The sequence below is a fragment of the Pteronotus mesoamericanus genome, unplaced genomic scaffold (genome assembly GCF_021234165.1).
Source record: "Pteronotus mesoamericanus isolate MK-2021 breed Mesoamerican mustached bat unplaced genomic scaffold, CSHL_Meso_final contig_44, whole genome shotgun sequence".
Taxonomy (NCBI): domain Eukaryota; kingdom Metazoa; phylum Chordata; class Mammalia; order Chiroptera; family Mormoopidae; genus Pteronotus; species Pteronotus mesoamericanus.
The window spans coordinates 5,236,006-5,246,866 of record NW_026555166.1 but is presented as its reverse complement, the minus strand read 5'-3'; the positions used below and the strand labels follow the sequence as shown (position 1 = coordinate 5,246,866).

Here is a 10,861-nt window from a genome sequence, read left to right as displayed (position 1 = left end):
TCAGTGGCATTAAGTACATTCACATTGTTTTGCAACTATCACCAGTATCTGTCTCCAGAACTTTTTTTATCTTCCCTAACTGCAAATCTACCCATTAAACAATATCTCCTTATCCTTCCCTCCTCCCAGCCCCTGGCAACCACCATTTTACTTTTATGTCTCTACGATTTGTCTATTTTCAGTATCTCATATAAGTAGAATCATACAGTATTTATCTTTTGCGATAGGTGCATTTTACTTAGCATAATGTCTTCAAGGTTTATTCATGTTGTAGCACATGTAGAATTTCATTCTTTTTAAAGGCTGAATAATATTCCTTTGTATGTCTATATTACACTGTTTATCCATTCATTATGTACTATTTTTATTGTTGAAATATTTTTTACTTCTCTTGGGGATATACCTAGGAGTGAAATTGCTGGGTCATATGGTAACTCTGTTTAATCATTTGAGAAACTGTTAGACTGTTTTCCAAAGTGGGTGCACCATTTTACATTCTAATTAGCAGCGTATGAGGGTTTCAATTTATCCACGTCCTTGACAACACTTATTATTATCTGTCTTTTTTATTATAGCCATCCTAGTGGGTATCCTATTTATATTTATAAACATTTGAGATAATTAGAAAGGCACAAATGAGGAAAAAAGCCCCCATAATCCTATCATCCTACCAGAGGTACCCACATTTAACTTTTGGGTCTTAGCTTATTCATTACTATATATAATATGTATAATCATACTGTATGCATTGTTTTGCAATTTTTTAGTTTAACTTACTAATAGATGGTATTTTTCTATGTCCTTAAATATTTTCTTCTGATTCTACAATGTAATTTCATGAGGTGCTATTTTTAGCTGTGTCCCATCATATTTAGGGAGTGTCTCTCAATGTATGCACTTTGATAGGAAGTAGAGTAGGAAGTAAAATGTGGCTAGACACTTTGCCCCTTGCAACCAGGGTGCTGCCATGCCACCAGGCTCAACCCGTGCAGGCTTATCTAAAACAGAGTGTCCCTCGGGTTGGAGAATCTGGAAGGACTGACCCAAAGATGGCAGACAGAGACTACTCTCAGCAGCCATGGCAGTGGAGAGCAGATTGCAGCTTTAAGCAAGTTGACTGAGACCTGAGCTAGTGACTAGCAGACCTATCTGGCTCCAGATCTTGAATGTTATACCATCACCAGATCTTTTATTGAGATTTCCTCTACCTTGACTCTGTGGTAGGAACTACAGAAGTGACGCCAAGGCACTGACTGGGATGTTCCCCACCACCTCTAGTGGTGGTGGCTTTTCATTATATTTTTAATGTTACGTGTTTTCATGACAGTTGTTAATAATATGATAAAGGACATTAGAGAAAGAATGTGAAACCAAGGTGGGGGCTGGCATTTTTATGAGGAGGCTCCCACCCCTAATCCAGGGACAGGTCTCTGCCCAGCCATGCCCCCCAGCCGTGTCCCCCAGAAGTTAGAACCTGGTTCCTGCCTCTGCCCACATAGTAACACCACCAGGAAAGCCAGCGGCCAGAGGAACAAAGTGGTTAGAACCTCCGGAGGGCCCCGTGGGAGCTGTATTCTGCCCTCCCTTCTTTGTTTATTTTATTTTTCTAATATAATTAATTGTTTTGAAAGATTTTATTTATTTATTTTTAGACAGAGAGGAAGAGAGGGAGAGAAACATCACTGTGTGTTCACCTCTCACTTGCCCCCTACTGGGGACCTGGCCCACAACCCAGGTATGTGCCCTGGCTAGGAATTGAACCAGTGACCCTTTGGCTCATAAGGCTGGAGCTTAATACACTGAGCCACCTGGCCAGGGCATAAAATTAATTTTTTTATCCTCACCAAAGGACATGCTTATTGATTTTAGAGAGAGGAGAAAGGGGAGAGAGAGAGTGAGAGAGAGGAAGAGAAACATCCTTGTGAAAGAGAAATGTCGGTAAGTTGCCTCTCGTGCCCAGACCAGGGATGGATTCAACAACCTAGGCATGTGCCCTGACTAGACTAGAACCTGGGACCTTTCAGTTAATTGGAGGACACTCCAACCAACTAAGCAACACCAACCAGAGCCTAATAAAAATTTTAATTAATTGATTTCATGTTCTACTTTAGGAAGATCCATATTAGGAAGAAAGGTGAATTATTAGCTGCCTAATCCACATAATTCATGGGAAATACCTGTTCGCAGAATATTGGAAATATAAGACCAGGAACCCCTTTCACAGGTATTTCTCCCACACCTGCCCACTCTATCTGTAGATGACAGTCTGCTCAGAGCAGGACTTTCTGGAAGAATCCACTCTGCACTCTTCCAACTAGTGAGAGGATGAAGCACTGAGCCAGACCCTGGAAAATGCCATATCTGGCACTAAGGACCTTTTCCTTGTCTGTTTTAGAGAAATACTGTAACACTGCTATGTGTCCATTGGAGGTGAAAGATCTTCAACTGACCTCAAAGCAAGAGGCCAGCTTTATTCAAGATATCAGTCCTCCTCAGTCCCTCCCAACCACTCAGGCTTCAGTCATGGGAGGTGCTCTGCCTAGTCCCCAGGTGCCCTGGAGCTCAATGCTATCAGTTGTCCCACTGCAGCCTTGAAGATTCCCGAATGATGAAACAGGCGAGGAAGCCCCTTAATACACACAGCACAATCAGAGGTCTGGCAGGTAAAAGGATAATCGCAGGAACTGTCAAAATGAGATAACATAGAGTATTGGGAACATGAGAAATGCTCACTGTAAATTTACATTATGTAAATAAAATTTAAAATGGTGTCCTTAAACCTGTATTTGTCCAGCAACAATGGACTTACGATCTCATTCTCATCAAGCTCAGGCTCCACAGCCCGTCAACACGAAGCCCAGATGCTTTGCTATGGAAGGGCTCTGCCCACGAGACCAAACTTCTCAGTTTCCCACCCTGGAAAGTTCAGGATCAATGAAGCAAACACTACCAAAGAAAAAAGAATCAGTCACTGTTCCCAAGAGCACCAGATACAAGGCAGAAGTAACCTATGGCCCACTATCAAGATTCCCATTTCAAAATTATGTTCTCCTTTATTAAGGCGCTGCAATGGACCAGCTTTACAGAAAAGCTGGTAGCACCGGGGACTGTGATCGCCGATGGTTCCGCTCTGCGACCAGGGGGTGTGGCAGGGGCGTCACTCCATGGCTGCCAGCTGCTCAATAGCAAAATGGACTTTTTCATTTTTTAATTTAATCTTTAACTATATCATTATTCTATTTATTGATCTGAGAGAGAGAGAGAGAGGAGAGAGAGAAACATCAATTTGTTGTTCCACTTATTTATGCATTCACTGGTTATTTCTTGCATGTGCCCTGAGGGAGGATTGAACTCATAACCTTGGTGTAGCAGGATGACTCTTTAACCAACTGAGCTACGCAGCCAGGGTGACACAGTGGACTTTCTTTAGAGTTTCTTCAAGTTCTTGCTACTTACTGTTGGCTTCCTTTGTGATTTTGTTCTTGGCTCTTTCTTTGTCCAGTTTCAAAAATTCACTGAGGGTTAATTCTTCCAACTGCTTCTTGACAGGAAGGAAAGCACACTAAGTTGAATGCTTTTCACGTTCCTCTATGGAGTCATCATCTGGCTCCCAGCCTTCCAGGTTCTTGAAGCAGAAGACGCACTGGGCCAAGTTGCGCTTGTTCTCAGTGGGTCAGTGGATGAAGTTGGCTATGGCCATCCATTCTGGGGTGCAGGTCCAGCCCTCCAGGAAGGGCCAGTTCTTGAACGTAGAGACGTGGTGGTCTGTGATGTACATACAGCTGCCAGGCCACGGACAACAATGGGGTGCCCATCCCACCGCCATTGCCCTTGCCCTCCCTTCTCTGTAATTGGCTTCCTAGTGATTGAGCCAGCTCTGGAATGGAGAGCTTTGGAAGCATAGTCCCTGCTGCAGAGAACAGAAAGATGAGCTTCCTTTCACAGATGAAGAGATAGCTGTCACACTGAAGTAGATGGAAGGGGTCCCAGCTGGCAGAATTGTCACCAGAAAGAAGACTCCACAGTTTAATAATTCTAAAACTCAAACTGTGACCTTGGGTGGGTATACCCCAACTCTTGGCTTGTTTCAAACTGAGGATCTAAGCCAGGGGTTGGCATATTATGGCTTGCTGGCCAAATTCAGCCTACCACTTGCTTTTTTAGGACCTAGAAGGTTAGAATGGCTTTTATATTTTTAAATGGCTGGGGAAAAGCTATCAAAGGAAGGTTAGTATTGCAGAACTTGTGAAAATTATATGCATTTCAAGTATCAGTATTTATAAATAAAGTTTTATCGGAACACAGCCACCCTTGCTGGTGTGTGTGTGTATCGTCTGTGGCTGTTTTGGCCCCATGACAGCAGAGCTGAGTAGTTGCCGCAGAGATTATATGGCCTGCAGAGCCTCTGTGCTGTCTGTCCCATTACAGAATAAGGTTGATGACCCTTGACCTAAGGCGATCAAGTTACTTTACATGATTTCCTGGAGTAGTTTTGCAAACACCTTATGGGTGGAGCGGAGCACTAGGAGGCAGCATTGGCCAAAACTGGGCTTATAATGGTTCCTCGAGTGATTGAATAAATGTTTTTGACCAAAGCAGGTGTCAGATTTCAGCAGCTTTTTGAGTATTTTGGCCAGGTGAGGTAGAGTTGAACTTTGAAGCTGCCTTTGCCTGTGCACTTACAGGAACATGGAACATGGAACTATCTCCTGAGGAGAATCCTGGCCCTTCCAGCAGCTACTGCCTTGGAGAGGAGGTAGGTCAGCTTTGTGCTTCTCCCTTGGCTGCTGGTCACTACCTGGAAATCCTAGGCTCAGCCTCCATAATGGTATGTGCTCCCTTCTACGCAGCCCAGCTTCAGAGAAATGTGCAGCATGCTCCGTTTCCTTTCATTTTACAGCCCAATCTTTGTATTCTACAAACCATCCTCACCATCCCCACCATCACCTCTACCACCACTGCCATTATCATCACTATTCGCAGCACCACTCCCACCAACACCGTGACTACCGTCGTCACCCCTATCAGGACCATTCCCACCGCTACCGCCCTCACTTCCTTCATTACTGCCATTGGCACTCCCAGTCACTACTTCTCAGCACCACTAAGTACCAAGATCACCTTGCAACTGCATGTATCTAGAAGAGAGTTAGCTGCTGTGAGCCGTCAAGGACATTATAATCTAAAATTACAATGGCAATTATGAGGAATGTTACACCCAGAGAAAAAAATGAGGTAAATAAAAAGAACATTAATGGGATTAAAACAAAGTACAGCACTACCAAAGGCTGAATGGGCCACATGGACCCTCTGTCAGTTCCCCCAAATTAAAGGGCCCTGCACAAGTCTGCTGTATTTATACCAGCATGAAGAAATGTAAAAGACTGGAAGGAAGAGATTATAATGAGGAGCCTGACCAGCAAGCACTTAGGGTAGCAGTCAGGCTGGTTAAATCAAGTAGAGATGATACCAGGGCCAGGGTCCTTGGCTTCACCTCTTGCTGGGGACCCAAAGCCTTTTCACTCAAGAGTGGGTAAAATGCTCAGGAGATAAAAAAGAGAAATTTCCAAAACTTCTTGATATGGAATTCATGAACTGTGATACCAAAACTCTTTGGTGAAACCCTGACTTGGGCTATCATTAGAGTGTAAGAATATGAAGATGTAAGCATTGATACAATGATGAAATTGGAATGTTTAAACAAGTTAATGCTTAAAAAAAAAAGATGAAGAAGAAATTAAGTCAGCCCTGACTGGATAGCTCACTTGGTTGGGTGTTGTTCCACAAAATGAAGGGTTACTGTTTGATTCCGGTCAGGGCACATACCAAGGTTGCAGGTTCGGTCAGAGGCAACTGACTGATATTTCTTCCACGAGATTTTTCTCCCCCTCTTTTCCCCTCTCTTTTCCTCCTTCTATAAAGAAAGAAAGAAAGAAAGAAAGAAAGAAAGAAAGAAAGAAAGAAAGAAAGAAAGAAAGAAAGAAAGAAAGAAAGAAAGAAAGAAAGAGAGAAAGAAAGAAAGAAAGAAAGAAAGAAAGAAAGAAAGAAAGAAAGAGAGAAAGAAAGAAAGAAAGAAAGAAAGAAAGAAAGAAAGAAAGAAAAGTTAGGTCAACTTTAATTGAGTATTTTCACCTAAGCACATTGTGGAAGTAGAGATTATATCTCACTGGGGAACTGGGATGTTAAGGTGTTCAGTTCTTTCTTTTAACTGTCAGAAGGAAAGACTTCAGAAGGTAATAGTAATCTTTGCACCCTTTTGGGTCTATGGCATTGTTTATTACCTCCAGAAATATTTACTGTTTGTCCCAGCTGAAAGCTGACAGGATATTTGAAAGGATTTCATAACTTTTTGATCAGAAATTTGGCCGAATTGGAAGCTCATATATCTATGGTTTGGTTCAAAGAGTAGTCAGTTTCTTGTCTTGTTTGCATGTTATTTGTGTGTCAATCTTGTTTTGTGTGTACTTTGTTTACTGGCTTGAACAAAGTAAAATGGCATCTGAGGTTTTCTCCACCTTGCCTCTCTCATCTGCCTCTATCTTCATCTCTGCATATGTGGCAGCCACCACTTTCAGCTCAGGCTCCATCCTAGCACCTTCTTCCGCTAGGAAAGCTGCTACTTTAAATTCAGGCATCCTGAAGCCACTCTTTTCACTTTGGGAGCTTTAGCTTTCCAACTTTATTGTGCATGCCTGCTTTCCATATTCTGTTGCTTGTGCTTGTCAACAAGTTCCTCTTAAGGGGCATCCTTGAAGGAGAGAATCTCAGGCTTCTAACAGACAATGGAAAGCATTCTTTAATTAATTATAAATTAATTTTTAAATTGCTTTAAAGAAATTCTTACAACATGCAAAGCTTTGGTCATCTGAGCAAAATCTTAACTTAGTCCATCTGCCAGAAACAGAGTTTGGATCCAGTGTTTTTCTCTGAACACTGTGGTTTTGCATTGTATTTGTGGTACAAAAGCTACCTTTTAAAATAAAAGTTATGAGAGAAAACAAGATGGTGAATGGATGTCACACTGACCTCCTCCCAGGACCAATCTGGAATTAAACTAAATTGTGGAGAAATCACCTGGAATAAACAACTGAACAATAGCAAGAGAGGAACCCTATAACCTTGGACAGACAGAAGAATCAGCTTTAGCACAACCTGACTGGTAAGGAGTGCAGTGGAGACTTGAGAAAGCAGGCCGGGTGCCCATGGGCAGCAGCACCAGGATATTGAAAGGGCCAGTTGAATCCCCCTGAGATGAGCGGGGTCTAAAACATAAGTGGAAATCTCCAGGCTACAGCACCAGGGCCCAAAAAGTACACAGATAACAGCCAGCTGCAGAAAGTGGCAGGGTTGCTCTTTGCCAGAGATGGGCAGCTGGAGATGCAAAGAGCCATTTAAAGGGCCAAATACATAAATTTTTAGTTGCAGCCACTTACCCTGGTCTCTGGCAAAGGCGCAGCAGGGTAGGCTAGAGATGTCTTAGAAGAGACTGGGGAAGGAGGCTTTGGGGAGAGAACTGAGAAAGTGGCCAGCAGGATCCTGGTGCTGACTCATCCCCCATGCGGTGGCAACCATCTGGCTCAGGCAGACCACTCCTCTGAGTAGCAGCAGCCTGAGGGCCAAATAACCCTGCCCCCAGGAGGGACTCTGCCCCGCGCCTGTGGTGTCTAAGCCTGACTGCTGAGTGCAGAGTGACTACATTAACAGCTGAAGGAGACAACTCCAGACAGTAGATTCCTGGAAGTCTCAAACAGACTGCCTAAAGTCAGACAAGGTCAACATCTGACATCATCAGAGGCAGATCCAGAAAGAAAAAACATTGGTCTCCTACCATAGAACTTCACACCACAAAGTCAGGAAATCAAGATAGATCAATTTAAGAAGCTGAAGCAAAAAAGAAGAGTCTCACAGATAATGGGAAGACAAAGAAACACCGCCCCGCCTCAGTCAAAGAGAAAAGAGGAATCCCCAGAAAGAGAAATAAATGAAATAGAGGCAAATAAACTATCAGATATTGAGTTCTAAACAATGGTTCTAAGGAAGCTCAGTGAGCTCAGAAAGAATTACCAAAAACTATAGGGAAACTATGAGGAACTTACTGAAAACTGTATCAGCATGAAAAAGGACATAGAAAGTATCAATAAGAGACAAGAGGAAATAAAGAATACAATTTTTGAATTGAAGAACACAGTAGAGGGAATCAAAGCAGGCCTGATGAGGCAAAGGATTGAATTGGTGAGCTGGAGGATAAGGTAGAAAAAAAGCTCCCAGAAAGAGCAAGAAAATGAAAAAAGACTCAAAAAGTATGAAGAAGCATTGAGGGAAATGCAGGACAACCTAAAACGTAATAATATCCATATAATAGGGATACCAAAAGGAGAAGAGGAGGAAGGGATAGAGAACCTGTTTGAAAAAAGTCATGATAGAAAACCTCCCTAACTGGAGGAGAGAAAAAGTCACACAGGTCCAGGAAGCACAGAGGGTCCCATTCAAGAGGAACCCAAGGAGGCCCACTCCAAGACACATCATCATTAAAATGACAAATAGCAAAGACAAACAGAGAATCCTAAAGGAAGCAAGGGAGAAACAGGTAGTAAGATACAAGGGAGCCCCGGTATGGCTAGCAGCTGACTTCTCCACAGAAACATTACAAGCCAGAAGGCAATGGCAAGAAATATTCCAAGTCATGAAATGCAAAGGCCTGCAACCAAGACTGCTCTCCTCAGCATGGATCTCAATTAAAATGGAACACAAAATAAAGAGTTTCCCAGACAAAAGAAGGCTAAGAGAATACGCCTCCACTGAAGCAGCATTGCAAGATATGCCAAAGGGACTGCTTTAAGAAGATGAAGAAAGAGTCTATGAATCCTCAGTTCCTTTCAGTAGCCAATACTTGATATTACCAATACTTTTAATACTTATTAATCTGCTTGTGACAATGATGTGTTATTTTGTTACTCTATTATTTCTTGAAACTAAACCTGTTTTTGTATATTTCTTGTCTATTTCTATTATTTTTTAAAAGCTTTAAATGATTTTTTGTATTTTTTATCCATTTTTTGATTAAATGTTTGTAGAATTTTTTCCCTAAAAAAAACCTATTAACCCTTTTTTAGATGTGTTTCAAATACTTTCCTATTCTATTACCTGTCCTTTAACTTTTTTATATGTATATTATTATATAGTCTTAAATGTTTAATATAGCCATATTGTCAATATTCTACTTTATAGCTTCTGGGTTTGAGAATTTTACTTCAGGGTAAGAAAAGTATTATTTTGTATTTTCTCCTAAAATTCCTTAGGTTTTACACATTAATTTTTAACTCACCTGCATGTATTTTGTATAATGTGTGAAATAGGGCTCTATATTTGTTTTATTTCATGTAATAGTGGTTCATGCGCCTTATTTGTTGAATAAACCTTATTTTCCCCATTGATCTGAAATATCAATTTAATCATATATTCCATTGCTAGACAGATATATACATTTGTTTCTGGAATGCTCATTTTATTTCATTGATCTACTTTATTATTTCTGTGCTGGTGTCATGTTGTTTTAATTTCTGAGACTTTATAATGAATTTAAATTTTTCAATATTTTATAATGGATCTTGACATTAAAAAAAATAAATAAATAAAATTAATATGCATTTTAAAAACGAAAGAAAGAAGGAACTCCTACCTTTTGTGACAACGTGGATGGACCTGAAGAATATTATGCTAAGTGAAATAAGCCAGTCGGTGAAAGACAAATACCATATTATTTCACTTATAAGTGGAATCTATTCAATAAAATAAACTAACGTACAAAATAAACCACAGGCATGGAAACATGGAGCAGACTTAAAGTGACCAGAGGGGATGGGGAAGGAGGACAATGGTGGAAAGAAGGAGAAGGGACTAGACAAAGAACATGTACGAATGACCCATGGCCATGGACAACAGAGTGGGAACTGACTGTGGGAGAGGGGGGTGGGGTGGGATGGGTGGGGTTGGGCAAAGGGGAAAAATGGAGACAACTGTAATAGAATAAACATGCTTTAAAAATAAGAAAAAATACAGCTATGAAAAAATAAAAATAAAGAAAACAAAAAAATAAAATGAAAGTTATGAGATCTCTGTCTATATATGTTTATGTACGCCTATGTATATATGTTCTAGATATGGCATTACCAATTTGTAACATTAAATTGGCTTAAATAAATAAGTGCTTCTATGAGAATTCTCAAAGATACAACAGAAACTAATCCCCTAATTTTTTAGAATCACATGAACTGGAAAATATTTTATTTTAAAGATGGTGTGAGTTTTGTTTGGAAAATAGGAAGTATCTATAGAGTCATCAACATTAAATAATACTTTCATTCTACCTGGGTTTACTAGTCAAATAAATTTATGTTATCTCTGCTGCATAATTTGTCAGCAATAAAAATAATATGAAATTTTCATAACTAATCTAAACTTAATTGTAAATTACATAAATGTAAGATAAAAAGTTTCTTTTAGGTTAACTCTTCAGCAACTTAAAAATGGGTTTCTACAGAGCCTGACCACTGTCGTCCACCTGCTGCTTTGCCATGCTGCCAGCGCGCTGCTCCGCTGCCTCCACCTTGGTCGCCTCGTGCACCAGGCCCATGCCTACCCGAGGTCGCGATTGCTCTGGCCCCCGCTGTGGGCCAGGGACAAATGTCTTTTACCTTTGCATCACCCGCAGAGGTCTTCTTCAGTGGTGCCAGTGTCAGGCAGGTGGACGTGCCCGTGCAGATGGGAGCCTTCGGTAGCCTGGCAGCCGACGCGCCCGCCCGGCAAGCCCTGCGGCCCTGCTCCTTGTCCACAGTCAGGATGGCACCACCTCCAAATAGTT

The 10,861-nt window shown here is 41.3% G+C and overlaps 1 pseudogene; it reads right to left on the bottom strand.

Annotated features, from left to right (window-relative positions):
* Window positions 1–3,157: 3,157 nt before the first annotated feature.
* Window positions 3,158–3,855, bottom strand: LOC129073934 (baculoviral IAP repeat-containing protein 5-like; annotated as a pseudogene).
* Window positions 3,856–10,861: the final 7,006 nt, after the last annotated feature.